The sequence below is a fragment of the Lissotriton helveticus genome, chromosome 10, assembly GCF_964261635.1.
Source record: "Lissotriton helveticus chromosome 10, aLisHel1.1, whole genome shotgun sequence".
Classification (NCBI taxonomy): domain Eukaryota; kingdom Metazoa; phylum Chordata; class Amphibia; order Caudata; family Salamandridae; genus Lissotriton; species Lissotriton helveticus.
In genome coordinates, this window is record NC_136071.1 from 207,475,275 (window position 1) to 207,493,507 (window position 18,233).

At 43.1% G+C, this 18,233-nt stretch overlaps 1 protein-coding gene across 1 annotated transcript in view; it reads right to left on the reverse strand.

Annotated features, from left to right (window-relative positions):
• BAIAP2L1 (BAR/IMD domain containing adaptor protein 2 like 1) overlaps positions 1–18,233 on the reverse strand; it is a 558,841-nt gene that overhangs the window by 76,734 nt on the left and 463,874 nt on the right. The gene's annotated exons all lie outside the window — the stretch shown is intronic.

Sequence of the window (18,233 nt, forward strand, 5' to 3'; positions counted from 1 at the left end):
GGCACAATTGCGGTAGCTTTGAAAGGCTGAGCGGCGTAGAGACTCTGCCACCGTCTCACGTCCGCAGCTCACCTGAGTCAGGGCTCCGCCTAAATAGGCCCTCCAGATAGGTGCACTAGAGCGCTAACCGCTCGTGGAGTGTCCCGGCAGGAAGTGACTGGCTCTCCCTGGCCCGCCCTCCGCGCAACGGTACTGGTTACCGCGTCGGAACGGGGCGGGTCAGGAGGAAAGACGAGCACAGGCTTCCTTGGGTGAGTAAATATCGTTCCCCTCCTCCTTGTATTCAAGAAAAGGGCTATGGGGTTTTTAATCTCCCCAGTGTCAAATACGTGCGTGGTGTAAATGAAATGCGAGTCAAGTGTCAGTGCTCAGTTAAAAAAACATCGTTAGTGAGTCAACAGATGTACTTTTAAAAACGAGTTATTAAAAGACAGGCAATTCGCGTTTTACACCCACCACAAAATAGAAACATACACGGGCACAATTGCGGTAGCTTTGAAAGGCTGAGCGGCGTAGAGACTCTGCCACCGTCTCACGTCCGCAGCTCACCTGAGTCAGGGCTCCGCCTAAATAGGCCCTCCAGATAGGTGCACTAGAGCGCTAACCGCTCGTGGAGTGTCCCGGCAGGAAGTGACTGGCTCTCCCTGGCCCGCCCTCCGCGCAACGGTACTGGTTACCGCGTCGGAACGGGGCGGGTCAGGAGGAAAGACGAGCACAGGCTTCCTTGGGTGAGTAAATATCGTTCCCCTCCTCCTTGTATTCAAGAAAAGGGCTATGGGGTTTTTAATCTCCCCAGTGTCAAATACGTGCGTGGTGTAAATGAAATGCGAGTCAAGTGTCAGTGCTCAGTTAAAAAAACATCGTTAGTGAGTCAACAGATGTACTTTTAAAAACGAGTTATTAAAAGACAGGCAATTCGCGTTTTACACCCACCACAAAATAGAAACATACACGGGCACAATTGCGGTAGCTTTGAAAGGCTGAGCGGCGTAGAGACTCTGCCACCGTCTCACGTCCGCAGCTCACCTGAGTCAGGGCTCCGCCTAAATAGGCCCTCCAGATAGGTGCACTAGAGCGCTAACCGCTCGTGGAGTGTCCCGGCAGGAAGTGACTGGCTCTCCCTGGCCCGCCCTCCGCGCAACGGTACTGGTTACCGCGTCGGAACGGGGCGGGTCAGGAGGAAAGACGAGCACAGGCTTCCTTGGGTGAGTAAATATCGTTCCCCTCCTCCTTGTATTCAAGAAAAGGGATAGCTGGCGTCATACCCATCGGCCTTAGAGTGAGAAATGCTCCGGCTCTCTTTATAGAGATTAGAAAATTCCTGGAGCGATGGTCACTAATATCCAATAGATGCTCCAGGGATTGGATGTTGTTGATAATAGAGACAGCCAGAGACATCCTTATTTCAGTCAATGAGGAGATCTCTAGGCTGGAAGAGAAACTCAACTCATCTAATGCTGTTGAGGAAGCAAAGAACAAATTGGATAAAATTCAGACCGACATGAAAGACTTTGAAACTTACCTTATGAACAAAAAAACTGAGAAACTGAAAAATGACATTCGTTGGTTCTCGAAAGAGAAGATTTATCCCTACTTAAATCCGAATTACTATCAATCAGGAAATCAGGGAGATCACATCTCTAATCCTAATCAGAGAAGAAATTACACCAACTTCTCTGATACTGGTTCATCAGACTCAGATAATGACAACTATGGACATCAAGGTCCAAGGGGAGGGCGCTTTAACTCAGGATCATTCAGAGGAAGACAGGGCCAACACAATTACCAACAGAGAGGTTTTTTACCGAGAGGCCCCTACAGGGGCAAACAGGTTCACTGGCAATCGAACAGAGGTGGCCCCCAGACGTCGAGTCCTCAACCTCAGCAACAATACGTCAGAACGAGAAACCAGCAATATTGGTGGTAGAGTCAGGAGAAAATGACAACCCATGTAGAGATCAACTCCCTATTTACAATCTGTCATCAATGACACTCAAACCTGTAGAGTCATCGGTGTTGAGTAGGGGACTGTCCTTTGTTCCTTTTACAACCATTGATAAATTTAAACTTCATACGGACCTTCATGCCTTCTTCAGGAAGGTTAGATTAAAGAAATTTTTTGAAGGTAGAGAGACAAGGGACGAAACCGATAATTTGTCAAAATGTAAGCCACCTTCCACGTTCACTCCGACCCTGGACATGGTCGGACCAGAAGTCCAAATTTTTGAACGCCAGATACTATCAGAGGTTGGCAAACTGCTATCCAAACCGCAAAAATACAATTTCAATCTAAGTAAAGAAGAGAATCTGGCTCTGACTGACCTTGAGAATAACTCTCAGCTGGTAATCAAACCATGTGACAAAGGAGGGGGAGTATCGGTTTTTAACAAATCGGATTATGATAACAAAATGAAAATTATGTTAAGTAATTTGGAGCACTATAGACCCGCCAATATGAGAGAAATACAAAGACTTGGAGCATCCATAAATGAGATGACACATACTGCATTGGAAGAAGGATACATTTGTGAGGAAGAATACTTATTTTTAAATAAGTCATGTCCGGTCACCCCAGCCATGTATGGCTTACCAAAAACACACAAAAACGCGAGTGATCCCCCAATGCGTCCGATTATTTCAACCATAGGCTCTAGTACCGAACCCCTCTCCAAGTATGTTGACTCATTTCTGTGCCCGTTGACACAAAAGTATGAGTCCTTTGTCCGAGACACAGGAGACATGATTGGGAAGATTGAGGGTTTGGCATTTGATTCAAGGAGTGACATCTTAGTAACGCTTGACATTGAGGCGTTGTATACCAACATTCCTCAGTGTCAAGCGTTACAGGCAGTCACTGCACTCCTACAGAGACACCCAGAAAACAGACCAGACCAATTTATCGTTCAATGTTTGGAGATAGTTCTATTGAACAATTATTTCGAATTCGAAGGGACCCTCTATAAACAGATCAAGGGCACAAGTATGGGAGCATCTTGTGCCCCCAGTGTGGCAAATACATACATGGGAGAGTGGGAGAGGAAGAATATTTATAATACAGCTGCCCCTTTTTTTGAGAATGTTTCTGTGTGGCGACGATTTATTGATGATATTTTTTTCATTTGGCATGGTGATACAGCACAACTGGACGAATATATTTTATGGCTCAATGCGAGTGACAGCAATCTGAAGTTCACTTCGAACTACAGCCATAGCAGAGTAGAATATCTGGATATTGTAATTGAGGGAAAAGAAGGCATGCTGACTGTGAGTCTTTTCCGTAAACCAACGGCCAAAAATACAATTCTGGAATTTAATAGCTTTCATCCGCATTGCCAGAAAGACTCTATCCCTTTTGGGGAATTTCTGCGTATTCGTCGCAATTGTACCTCCCTATCTGACTATAATACTCACAGCTTAGCTCTGAAAAAACGTTTGGTCAATAGAGGATATCCACACCGTCTGGTACGTCAAGCTCTAAAAAGAGCCAAGTACTATGACAGGGATGCCTTACTGAACCGTGGAAACAGGAAATCACAAGACAAAATAACATGTGTGATAAATCACTCCACCTTAAACTATAAGATAAAAAATGTAATCAATAAAAACTGGAGAATTCTCGAGGTCGAGAATGAGAGAGCTTGGGAACGACCACTGATAGCCTATAGACGCAACAGGAACCTGAAAGACCGGCTGGTCCACACAAGGAATAAAAGCAAGGTACGTGAATCCCAAACCACCTTGACAGGCTTGGATACACTGCGTGGCAATCACAGATGTGGCAATTGTCACGCCTGTGATTCAGCTATAACAAGTGATACCATTCGATACAACAATATTAATATAACATTAAAATCATTTACTAACTGTAGGAGTAAAAATGTTATATATTATATTGCCTGCCCATGTGGACTTGCATACATTGGTGAGACAGGGAGAGAGTTCCGTCTTAGATTCAGTGAGCACAAGTCAGCTGTAAGAACTCGTAAACTGACAGCACCCCTGAGCCAACATTGTCTTGATTTAAACCATAGTGAATCTGATCTCCAATGGTGTATTTTGGAAAAAGTCCTCCATAAAAATGGAGAAACTATGGAAAGGACAAGGAAAAAACGGGAATGTTTTTGGATTTTTCATTTGGACACAGTGAGAGTGGGCCTCAACGAAAACATTTCTTGGTACATAACAGGATAAATTTACTGTATATATAGAGAGCGTTGAGTTCCTCACAATGATTCTAAAAACATAACTGTAGTATAGATCCGGATAGACCAGCATATGAGGCCTAGGACATATAATACTGGATACTAACATCAATAGATACATAGGCCTTGTAAAGTGATAACCAGCAAAGTGTAGTTATACTCACTAACCCACGAAATATTAGTAATAAAAAATCAGATGTATTGAAAGAACTTCAACAACTGATGTAAACTCTCCATCTAATAATATTCGGTTTTGTGAATAAGCTAGCAAATAACTGAGTCTGTCGTGGTTTAAATGTAAACTACAATAACAAAAAAAATATATCTTTTTGTGGAGGATTAGGGCATTTATGCTGTACCTCGTCTTTGCAATATCGCCCATTTAATAATGGCGCACTCTTTTAACCGCCTGCATACAGGTTGGTAATGGAGTAATGAATTCCAGTTTCCCATTTAACAATGGCGCTTGTGGTGTAACTTCAGATACATCGCTTGAAAATGGTGATACAATGTATATTCACCATTCGAAAATGGCGCTTATTTTACTAACTTCATCCGCCAATCAGGGATATGTCAATTACTGAGGTGCGCTACGTCTCACTTTTGTTTCAAAGAGACGACTTACAAATGGCGCCATAACGGTAAAATGGTGTGTATTATTCTTAGTCTACCTGGCAAGCAGGGATATGTTAATCACTGATGTCAAGCGTGCTACGACGTGTTTTAACCACAGGCACACCACTTAGGAATGGCGAGACTATGTTTCTACCATTCAAACATGGCGCGCAATAAGCTCACACCACTTGCCAATTAAGCGAATGTCAATTATTGACATTTGGCGCGCTGCGACTTTCTATTTAAAGGCAAGATATGGATCCGTAGCTTCGTCTGTTGGATCCACATGTGAGGAGGTGTTTGTAGGCGGCTCGTTATTTTCACGAAGGTGAGTGCGATACTTGCACATTAGGTTAAGACGCCGCAATCTTTTTTAGGTTTCTCCGTTGTGTTTGGTGCACCATGTGTAATACCGAGCTGGGTTGTTGCGAGAGGCATTTCTGGAACCGCGTAGGTAGAATATGAGTGTTCTTAGAATTAACTTACCGGTAGTTTTTGCGATTTTAAACTTTGGTGTAATAATCATCCAAAGTAGGAAGCCGCATGCGATATGACTGCTTAAGTTTCTTGTCTCATTTCTAGTTACGCGACCCCCAGCCTATTGTGGACACAAAAAGACACGCCTGGAACCACAAGCCGACTTAGCCGACTCGGATATACCTGGCGGTTACTTGAAATACATGCAAAGACAGATTGCGTTAAGCAAGGTTAGTAATCGCTGCCCTGAGGTGACATGTTGAGAGATAGGTGTAGAACCATATCCAGGATTGAATTCATTTTGTGAATAGATATATATTTATATCGTTTTCAGGGAATCCACCCATCTCTGGACGCTCCTCATTTCCATGGAAATTTATAAAATCCAAATAGCAAGTTGTTGACTTGCAGGTAAGATCTGCAATCTTTTGTGGACCAATGCTTAGTAATGACTGACTACTACCGAGTTGTCAAACAAGATTTAATTACTGGAAACAACTAGAAATGTAGTAGAGAGTCTTGTCCTAGTCGATTAGAACCATGATAAGATCTCGGTTAATAAGATATATAATCTTTTCTCACGCAGAGTCGTATATTTATATTTTTTTAGTGGATGGCTTGCATTTGGTGCTCAAGCCAAAACCAGAACAGACTAGTGGAACCACTTTCCTGTATTTCTATAGGTGAGGATTGTATTCATTTTTTCTCTTTCTTTATGCTGATCTGATGTACACTGGGAGACTAGTGATAAACTGTGGAACATCCTTTTTAATTATGCCTTCTGTGCCTTTCTATTCTTCTTCTTTTGCAAATCTCCTGTTTCCCCCAATTTCTCTTAATAAGTGAAAATAAGGTGCCTTCTTTGCAGTTCTGGAGCTATCTCATAGAAACTTTAAAAGTAATAAAGTATAATTGTTCTAACTGTTATGATAGATGCACAAGGTGATGAAAATATGTAAACCAATGGAAGAAATTATATATATCATGTACTGAATGTTATTTATTATTGCAGATATCGATACAGAAAGTTTTATGTTTTGCGGAGTGAACGATTGTGCTTTCAAGAGGTCCTGAGGAAGGTGGTCACAAACCCACCGAAACGCGTCGACCTTGCGTATTAGATCACACAACCATACGTGATCCCTCTAACATAGATTGCAGTATGAATGCTGTATGAATGATAATGAGTGTATGGATGTATTATAAATGAATATTTAGGTTTCTTTTTCTTTTTGTTTTGTACGATGTCTATGGATGAATTGTTCTAAAGATTTTAAATGCTGTTTTGTAAATCTATGTCTCTGTGAAATGAACAAATAATCTACAGAAATGACAAAAAATGAATAAATAAAATAAAAATTTAAAAATAGTTATATTTTGAGTCACCTTGTGTATGGTAAATAAGTGGATATAAAAGTGTCTGGTTGAAATTGTAATAGGTCGTGAGGGAAATATTGTATTTTGTTGTTGCATCAGATTTATCCTCAGCTGCAACAGGGAGACTGGCTGTGTGCTATAGACCTACAGGATGTGTACTTCCATGTGCCCATTGCACACAAACACAGGAAGTTCCTGCGATTCCAAGTCGGCGCCAATCATTATCAGTACACAGTACTGCCATTCGGGCTGAAGTCTGCACCCAGAACATTCTCGAAGTACATGGCAGTGGTAGCTGCACACCTAAGGAAGAACAAGGTGTTTGTCTACCCGTACCTGGACGATTGGTTGATCAAGGACTCCTCCTTCTCGGAAGCTCAAGCGCACTTCCGGAAGACGTGCGTTCTCTTGAACAAGCTGAGGTTGCACATCAACATGTCCAAGTCTGTCCCGACTCCGGTCCAGTGCATACAGTACTTGGGAGCCTCCATCAATACACTGTCGGCAAGCGTGTCTCCTTCGGAGGAGAGACGATTATCACTCCTTCGGAAGGCTCAGGCTCTTATGACCGCTCCATCTACAACAGTGAGGACGGTGTCTTCTCTTCTGGGGTCGATGGCCTCTTGTATCTTCCTCACGCCACACGCACGGCTGCACATGAGACCATTGCAGGAGTGCTTGGAGGATCAGTGGGATCAGAGGAAAGGATCTTGGGACGACAGGATACGACTGTCTCTGCATGCTCTTCAGTCTCCGAAGTGGTGGTGTTCAGCGGAGAATCTTCTCAGAGGGGATGCGTCTCTCCACGGCTGGGGGGGCGCACTCCGGATTCACAGATTCAAGGGACGTGGTCCCCAGCGGAGTCCACGTACCACATCAATTTCCTGGAACTCAGAGCTGTCCACTTGGCACTGAAGGCTTTTCGTCCGTCCTTCCGGACCAACTCTCTGCTTGTTCAGACAGACAATACGACCACGATGTATTACCTCAACAAGCAGGGGGGGTCCAGATCGCGCACTCTGTCGCAGGCGATCTGGCACTGGCTTCTGGCCAGAGGACTGACGATCACGGCTACCCATCTACCAGGTGTGCAGAATGTTCAGGCAGACACACTGAGCAGACAGATTCAGGAAAACCACGAATGGGTCATAAACGACGAAGTACTAGGAGATGTCTTCGCAAGGTGGGGGACTCCAGATGTAGATCTGTTCGCCACCGCCGAAAACAGCAAATGCCGAGACTTCGCCTCCAGGTACTACCAGCCGGGAACGCTGGGGAATGCGTTATGGATCAACTGGTCGAACAGCTTTCTGTACGCTTTTCCACCCATTCCCCTGATTCCGACGGTGCTCATCAAGCTGTCCCAGTCCAGGGTGCGGATGATTCTGATTGCCCCGGATTGGCCCAGACAGTGGTGGTTCACGGACCTGCTTCACCGGTCTCTCCTTCCTCACATACGGCTGCCGTGCAGGCCGGACCTTCTCACGAGGTTCGGGGGGCAGATATTGCACCCCAACCTCTCGTCTTTGAGTTTGGCGGCATGGCTCCTGAGATAGTGCAATATGGCCATCTGAATCTACCAGAAGATTGCATGGACATACTGAAGGAGGCTAAGCGGCCTTCCACTAGGACTTCTTATGCTTACAAGTGGAAGAGGTTTTGCATCTGGTGCAAGTCCAAGAACTATGACCTGACGACATGTAAGGAAGATGTCATCCTTCCATATCTTCTACATCTGGCGCAGTCTGGCCTTAATGTCCATTCCATTAAGGTTCATCTGGCTGCATTGACTGACTACAGGAAATGCCCTTCACAGACTTCCTTCTTTCAGAACCCTGTGATCAAAGATTTTTTGGAAGGCTTGAAGAAAGTGTTCCCTCCTGTCCGGCTTCCTTCGCCTTCATGGGAATTGAATGTGGTGCTGTCCAGATTGATGAAGGAGCCTTTTGAACCTATTCATAAGGCTTCGTTGCAGCACCTGTCCTGGAAGGCGGCGTTCCTCTTGGCCATTACATCGGCCCGCAGGGTGAGTGAAATTCAGGCGTTGTGTTGCCAAGAACCTTATACTGTATTTCATGCTCCTAAGGTTGTTATGCGTACTCACCCTAAATTCCTTCCTTAAGTTATATCTGATTTTCATGTTAACCAGACCATAACTTTACCTACGTTTTTTCAGAATCCTTCCTCTCCAGCGGAAAGGTCCTTGCATTCCCTGGATGTCAGGAGGGTGTTAAAATTTGATCTGGATAAAAGCAAGGATATTCGTAGGTCAGACCAATTGTTTATCAATTATGGATCAGTCAGGACGGGTCTTGCTACCTCTAAACAGTCCATTTCTAGGTGGATTGTGTCCTGTATACAGTTGTGTTACCAAAAAGCTGGTAAGACCTTAGGGGGTAAACCTAAGGCTCATTCCACCAGGGGCAAAGCTGCCACAACTGCTTTGCTCCGTAATGTTCCAATTGCAGAAATCTGCAAGGCGGCCACTTGGAAGTCGGTCCATACCTTTGCTAAGCATTACTGCCTGGACTCTGATGCCAGGGCAGACGCTCAGGTTGGGCAGGCTTCGCTGCTAAATCTGTTCGCACAGTAGTGGTGTTATTTTCTCTTTTCTCCACCGCCGCTTTGGTGCGGGGATGGGCTTGCCATTCTATTCACTAGATTAGGACTATACACAGAGATCCCCTACTACAGAAGGAGTTGTTTCTGTCCTGTAACTCCAGTTCTGTAGTAGGGGTATCTCTGTTATAGTCATAAGCGCCCGCCCTCCTCTCCGGTGGGGAGAGATATTCATGTAAGGAATGCTACAGGTCTGGCGTTTTACGCCTTCAAAAAGAACTTAAAGTAAAAGGGACCTGCAGTGCATTCTGGGATACTGTGAAGTTCTGGAAGGTTCTCTTAAAGGCACAGTATCCTGTTCTGAGCCACATAATGGCAGCCTATGGGGCTTGTCTGTCCATGTCTTCCTCTCTATCATTCCAGAGGGGTTTTGCCTGTTAAAGCAAGGGAAATCTGGACAGGCTTTGCTGTTTGTGGATTTTTGGTGGAATTTCTAGTTTAAGTACTGGACAGTGTAGCCTGTGGATATAGGCTGCACTATCTATCTTTAATGTCTCTCTTAAGTGTCTGTGCAGTTCTGCATTTGTCGACACCTTAAGAGATTATTTTTGATTGCTCCGGGGTCCGCGCACATGGGCGGGACTATTCTCTAGATTATGACTATAACAGAGATACCCCTACTACAGAACTGGAGTTACAGGACAGAAACTACTCCTTCCTTATGTGTGGAAACTATCACATTTGATTTTAGAGGTAATTCGACCTTAACCTGTCCCAAATCTGCAATAGCCCTACACACGAAAAAGGCTCAATCCTTGATCTAGTAATTTCGAAAGCAGACTCAATCCAGCTGGAATCGATTCTCCCTTGCGATTGGTCCGATTATTACATAATCACTTTCCATATCAGGGAAATAGTTAAACTACTCTCTGTACAACCATCAAGGACAACAATCTGGAAGAGGAACCTATAAAACATCAATCCTGCCCTATCTCGCATCTGCCAGTCACATCCTCACACCCCCACCCGATGGTTCCAAGGATGTACAGGACATAACCACTAACTTCTTTAACTCCATGAACAGGGTACTTGACACCTTAGCTCCCATGCAACTAAAAAGAGTCACCACCAAAATCTCAAATCCCTGGTATGATGGTAGATTAAATGAGGAAAGAAGATCACAGAGCTATTGAAAGGCAATGGAGAGCCGCCCCATCCGCTACCCACCTTAAAATACTAAGAAGCACCAGAAATACCTACTACAGAAGGATTAGACGCACAAAAGCTGATTTCATATGCAAACAATTAGACCAAGCAAAAACCGCCCCAAAAAATTGTTTGAAATAATCAAAGCTCAATCTAAGGATGTCTCACACTCCCCCCAAACCAATCCGGATACTCTCCCCAATTACGAAGATCTTGCCTACTTTTTTACAACAAAAACTGAAAACTTAAAGACTGACCTTCTAAAACGACCTATTATCCCTGACTGACCCACACTCAATCTCCTCGCTGTCCACACCTGGGACACCGTTGAACTGCTCTACAAGGCTCGACCTCAAGAACAACGTCTCCTGGACCACCTTCAACTACTATAGCGAAGAAACTATCCTAAACACGCTCACTATTTGAATCCCTCCAATCCTTTCACTGACCCTCTCCCAGCATCCAACTTAAGGACCCTCATTCCACTGCTGGTGCCCCTATGGACTAAGATTATAAATACCCCTCTTGTACAAGGTACCATCCCAGACATCCTCAAAGCCGGTCAGGTTTCCCCCATCCTAAAGAAAGCAACAGCAGACCCTTCACACTTGAACAACTATCGGCCAATATCGAACATCTCAACCCTGGCCAAACTGCTCGAAAAATGTGTGCACATGCAGCTTAGCAACCACATAGACCATTTCAACCTTCTTGATCAATTCCAAACAGGCTTTCTTGCCGGGCATAGTACCGAATCAGCCATGACCCACATAATAGATGACGCATCACAAATACTGGATCAAAACAAAGCCTGTTTGCTAATCTTACTGGACTTATCCTCAGCCTTCGAAACAGTCAAACACGGCAACCTACTGGATCTCTTGAAGCAAAGAATGGGACTATCTGGTCCGGTGTTAAACTGGTTCACCTCCTTCCTCCAAAATAGAACACAAAGATTCAAGATTAACCAATCCTTATCGAACCCCACCCCAGTCACCTTGGGAGTACCCCAGGGATCTTCCCCAACACTCTTCAATGTATTCATGGAACCACTCACTGAGCTTCTCAACTCCGCAAATATCAATTACCACATGTACGCCCATAACACACAGCTCTACATTAAGGTCCACTCTCTCGAAGACATCAAGTCCCTTAACTCTATGCTCCAAAAGACACAAACCTGGCTAGCTAGGAACCACTTAAAACTAAACACACTAAAGACAGAATTCCTCTTAATCGCTCCCCCCAACCAAACAACCACCATCCGCGATTGGATGAAACACCTAACTGCACTTGACGGTCACCCTCTCATCATCGATTCCGCCAAATCCCTAGGTATAACAATTGACAATAAACTAAATATGCAGAAGCATATCAGCGCTGCAACTAAAGGAGCACATTTTCAGATAAATACCCTGAGAAAACTGAAACCCTTCATACCCGCAAATGACTTTAAACAGGCAGTCCAAACTCTAGTAATTCCCAGAATTGATTATGGAAGTGTCGCTCTCTGCGGCCTTCCTAAATCAACGAGCGCTCCGCTAAGAACCGCAGTCAATACAGCTGCTAGACTAGTCACTGGCAAAAAAAGAAACTGACACATTTCACCTGACCTGCAGGCCCTCAATTGGTTACCTTTTGAGGCCAGAATCCACCTAAAAATCGCCAGTATGACTCATAAGGCATTGCATTAAAAAACCCTGAGGTACCCAGCGGAGAAACTAGTACTATCGGGTGGTAACAGATCTACAAGGAGTTCGGATAATCTTCTACTTAAACCACAACGTTTTTCCAAGAAGAAAACATATAATCGTACCTTCTCAGGAATGGCTCCCAGGATCTGGAACGCTTTACCCCCAGAAACAAGACTAATTCCGTCCGAAGCCTTTTTCAAAAAAGAAGTGAAATCGATACTCATGTCTAAATTCACTTGAACTGTTACTTGTACATTCCTATAGATATATGCTAATTTTTAATATTTATCAGTACTGTACTCCCATAATTCTGTGTTTTATATGTATTTGTCTTCCTATATTTGCCTTGTAAAGCGCTCCGATTCCCACAAGGGTCTTGTTCGTGCTATACAAAACCGTCAAATTAAATAAAAATAAAATAATACTATATCTGATACTGTGACCTTTATAGTGATCCCATAACCTGTAAGAGGATATGTTTCAATTTTTGTTGTTTTACTATGCACTTAAACAATGCAAACATTTGAAAGAAAGGCCCTTGCAAAAAGCAAGTATGCCCTTTACAAAACAAATATACCATTGCGAAGTGGGTTGAATACACAAGGCGTTCTGCCAGCAAATTACAGTCTGCGTAGAAAGAGCACTCTATTTAGGAACTAGGTGAAACAGCATCTGTTTGTGGTTTCGGCCTGAATCATCCAAAGAGCACTGGCTATTTGAATGTTAAAATATTTCATAAGATGTGTAGTCTGGAAAGCAGTCCCACTGACTAATAGGCGATAGCTCAGGTACTGATTATGATGTCAAAACATTGCACTGGTGGAATTTTTGGTTCTTTTCAGTGTTGGTCCGAGTGAGCCCAATTACTTAATGCATGCATTCTGAGCAGATACTTTTTCAAAAAGTCTTACATTTTGGTAAATCCTAAATTTGGAATACTTAAAAAAATGCTAAAATGAAGACCATAGTGAAGAAGGCACTCAAACATTAGTTAGATGTATGGTTATTTGGCCATACCAGCAAAGGAAGGATGTATGTATGTATTATTCAAAGCAATATCAAAATAAGTCGTCCCTTACATATTTGGTAGTTTAAAAGGCTCATTATTCTCAAGTGCGCAAGTTTTTCAGATAATTCTCCATTGTTAGTAATTTTAGTGTGAACTAAAGAGATCCACAAACCAGAGCAACTACTTCGAATATTCTCAGATTACCTCCAAAAAGTTAAATTGATATGAGATGGGCAACTGAAGAATTCTTAAAGTAGAATTTTGAAAAACAACTCCTGGAAGATTATTTGGTTATGATATTAGGGAATTAGTTTTACTAAAAGTAATATAGAGAACAAAAGCAAATACAGTGTTGGAAGAAAAAGTGCACTGATGTAGTAAACAACACGAAGTAACTGTAGGATCAAAATAACCACAACTAGGTCTCACAATGGTTTAAAAGGAAGCCATTCATAAAAGGAAACAGTAATTTACATATATAATAGCTTTGGGGAATAATAAATGGTTGTGGAAAAACAAGACCGGCTCTGGTACTACTGGTATGAAAAAAAGAGAAAATAGGATGGGCATCATAAAGAATCCCCAAACATAACAAATATTTAATGATTCTGAAAAAACTGCTAAATTACACTTGTGGCATAATAATAAATTATACCCAGAACACATGACGAAAAATAACTTGAAGGGAGACTGATGCAAGTTAAGAATTATTTTGCTAGATTCAACTTGTGAAAAAATACCTAGAGAGATAAAGTTAGGCTGGCAATGTATCAAATGCAAAACAACATGTTGGGAGAAGACCTTATTACAATCTCGGGCCCTGATTCATGAAGGGCCTCCGCAGTCATGGCAGAGGCCCCACAGTAGCGTGGGAATCTCCGCACTCGAGCAATATCTCCACCATGAGAATTGCCATTGCGGAGATTTAACCCCAAATGTGGAGACTCCCCAATGACTGTGGGGCCTCAGCCATGAGCGCAGAGGCCCTTTGTTAATCAGGCCCAAGGTTTATAAGAATATGGAGGCAAAATGATACCTTCGATATTGAGAAGGACTAATCATGAAAAAAGTAATGTGGAATTTCCTAAAACTCTCCAGGCATGGGGTGAGAATATTCTGAAGCCCAGGAAGCCGAAAATAAATGCGGTTCATGCAGCCTATTACATTATTAAACACAGATTGTGAAACACTGGCCAAAATAATAGCTAATTGTTTGGTATAACTTATTTACTTGTCCATACACAAAAGCCAAGTTGGGTTCCCACCATGCAATCTGTGTTAAACAGACAATTCATCACTAAGACTATTCATTAAGCTCAAATGGAAAAAAACAGGTGTAATACAGTAACTATCCAAAATACAGAAATGCAGTATTATGTTTAAAACGACATAAAATATGACATTTTCATCCCAGCTCGCCAAGGTGATCTCCTCGCTTTATTGTAACTCAGAAGAAGACACAGCCTGTTGTGGCTGGGGGATATCAAGAGCACCCAAATTGCATGCAAGAAGTTAAATGTTGTCTATCCTCTGAGTTATTTATCGAGTCTTCTTTGCAAAACTTACCTCTGCAAATGAATTCTAAAACTTGGTCAAATAAGCAAAGGTTACTTACATGTGATGTAAGTTCTTCTTACTGGGAATCTTCATTGAAGTCAAGAAAATTGAATAGCTCTGTTCGCACAAAGAAACCCTGACCATATTTCTTATTGAAAAAAAATATATATATATATATATATATGTCACACCACTCCCTCCGAGGAAGAAGAAGAGACCACAGACGGGGAATCTTGGAGGCATTTATTATCTGGGGCTGTAACATGGCAAATGCATTTTGGCTTTCAGCAGCCTTCTTCAGTGCCGGAGGTGTTCGCAGTCAATAGGCGCATTTCACAGATTCAAATATCCCGCCCTGACCTGTGGCTCGTCACTTGCCCCGCCCTCAGGTAAGTTTTTGTGCGGCTCGGTGTATGAAGCCTGCAAGTCCCAGAGTGCATTGTTCAAGCTCTGCAAGGAATCACGGGGGGGGGGGTGGGGGGATTGTTATAACGCCACCTGTAATAGGCCCTCAATGAATGTTGACAACTTCAGACAGTCAGTGTCTCCTCGGGTCCCCAAGACCACATCACCCCCAATCCAACGGGATCCTCTTCGGCGGGGGCTCGGTAGAAATCCACCATGCCTGACGTGCAGCTGAATGGCGGCAACACCGCCTCAATTTTCTCCCAGGACCAGGGGGGACCTACGGCAATTCCAGTACCCTGGATACACAGCAATCCGCTGAAACAGTGAGCCAGCAATTCCGTGGTCAACTTGGCGATGTGGGGGTCTCCAAAGCGTGTTGCTGGCAGACACGCGACAATATGTCACACCACTCCCTCCGAGGAACAAGAAGAGACCACAGGCGGGGAATCTTGGAGGCATTTATTATCTGGGGCTGTAACATGGCAAATGCATTTCGGCTTTCAGCAGCCTTCTTCAGTGCCGGAGGTGTTCGCAGTCAATAGGCGCATTTCACGGATTCAAATATCCCGCCCTGACCTGTGGCTTGTCACTAAGTTTTTCTTACGGGGAATCTTCATTGAAGTCAAGAGAATTGAATAGCTCTGTTCGCACAAAGAAACCCTGACCATATTTCTTATTGGGAAAACATATCTATATATCTATATATATATATATATATATATATATATCTATATATATATATACTAAATATTTTAGGGAGGCCATTATTAAAACAAAAATATAGAGTTGATCTTCTATCTGCATTCTATATTGTCCCTGTTTCTGTCAGTGACTACGAAAACTATTTCAAAACACTTTTGAAAGAAAAACAGGGCAAATTTAGCTTGACAGACTGTAGCCACTTGAGACTACAAACCAACATCATACCTATTTAAGAGAGCTCAGTATCTCTTCATGCACACTTTGTGGCAGTCATATCAGTTCAGATTTAGGATCCTGGTTACTAATCAACAACTTCTATGTTCTTTCCATCAAGGAGAAGGGGGTTTATTTATTACTTTAATGAAAATATACCAGAGAAAGGACCAGGATTACAAGTAAGTAACTCTTCCTTCTCTTTCGGGGATCTTCATTTAAAGTTATATACTTTAAACAGAGTAGTAAGTCTATCCTTTGAAAACAAGGTGGAAAGAAACACCGACCCAAAGACGTCCTTAAACGAGACCTCACCTCCTTAGAATCAGCACTAGAATTTAAGTCCAGACAGTAGTGTTTCATAAAACGTTACTTGGATCTCCAGATCTCTGCAATAGGTATGTATCTTAACAGGGCAACAGACTTTGCTGTAGCCCTCTCAGTAAACCCATTTAAGTCTTAACTGTGTTTTGGTAGCAGCAGATGTTACAAGAGACTCCCCATCAGGAAACTCACTTTTTTGACATGGCAAAACCCCTGGAAATGGGCCAGTGTTGACAAATAAATGCTTACATTTCATACTATCTAAAAACTATCATAGAATCCTGCATACGAGAAGAGCTGTCAACCAAAGAGGTAGTGTTTTGAAAACAGGTTGGCTAGGACATATACTGGATAACACTGAAGTGCCGAACTACATTAGGAAGAAAACATGGTAAATCCTCTTGACTATCCTTATTCTTAGGGGATATTGAATATAGCTCCTGAGAGTATAAAACTTCAAGCTCTTTTACTCTATGTGGGTGAAGCGATAGCCACAAGAAAATAATACAACGTTCTAAATAAGCTTTGTGGATATGTTTAACTTCAGGATGCAGGGGGCTTCTAGAGGACTAAATTCAGGGATGACAAAGACTTGTGATTGGAAATTTTTTGGGGTATATCCTCAAGAAAATTATTAACAGAATTGTGGAAAAAATAGGGTAGTGAAGGATATTATCTGTGTGCACTAATAGCTTCAAGGTGTATATTCATCGTAAAAAATCCAGCCCTGACCTAGTCAAGTGGAGTATATATGGAATTGCTCTTTCTTCTTGACATTTGGTTAGATCAAAATTCATCTGTAAGCATCAGATCCAGAATTACATCCACTTGAAGGGCTAGGAGGCCCTTGTAGCTGGATGTCTGGCATCCTCTACTGGAAAAACCACCAAAGGGTCAGGGCTCCCAACGGCACAGCTTGCCACATCCTTGGCATCCTCTACAACATTCATGCACTTCTGTGGCAGATTCACATGGTTTCATAGTAGGAGTTCAAGAATCATTCTACCAAGAGCAACAATGGAATGCTGGGTTGGAGGATCTGACCCAGAAACTTGTGAAGGAAATGAAGGAGATGTGGTCTGCAAGGCAGCATCTAGTGTGGATGTCCCAAGAGATGGAGGTGGATGGAGAGGGAATGGTTTCTTATCTGTAATCCTAGTTCTCTCTTAGGGGAATCTCCATTGAAGTCATAATCAATTAAAAGTTCAGTCCAAGCATTGGGATGCCGGGGCACTTTTCCATAATATATGTTCTTAAGTGTAGATATTCGCCTTTCTTCAGGAAGGCCCGTAGAAACACTTAAGAAAAATACATTATGTAGCCTATACGAGCAGGCTACAATAGCTAAATTCTTCAGATTGTACTTAAAGGGTTAAGAAACCTATATACATGTATAAATCTGATAGAGACATCTAGCCGCCGATTCCTTAACTTAGAATATCCCACAGGCTTCAGTCTGGATCCGGAGATTTTTCACCAGTACCTCTGCGTGCCAGGGGACGGCATTGCATGGCTCCGCCCTGATGTCTTCCACAGGTATGACGTCAGTGGAGCCATAAAAGTCCCTCCCGATGCGCTGACGTCAGTTTCCTTCTTTTCCGCCGCTTTAACACGGATCCAGGAGAAGCGGTTCCTCTGGCCCGTTTTTGTTTTCAGGCCTTACCAACGCCTTTTAGCATCCGGGAACAGTGTGTGATGCCTTCGGGCTTCAAGTTGTGAGAGACCTGTATGCGGCAGATGTCGACGATGGATCTACACACCATTGGTTTGTGGGGCTTGGGAGAGCATTACGACTCCGAGGAGTGCAACCCCTGCTAGCAGCTGAAGTCGAAGTTCCTGCGGGAACGTCGGATGGATTGTTGTCCTCCGGGTGTCCTGTTCGGAGTCTGC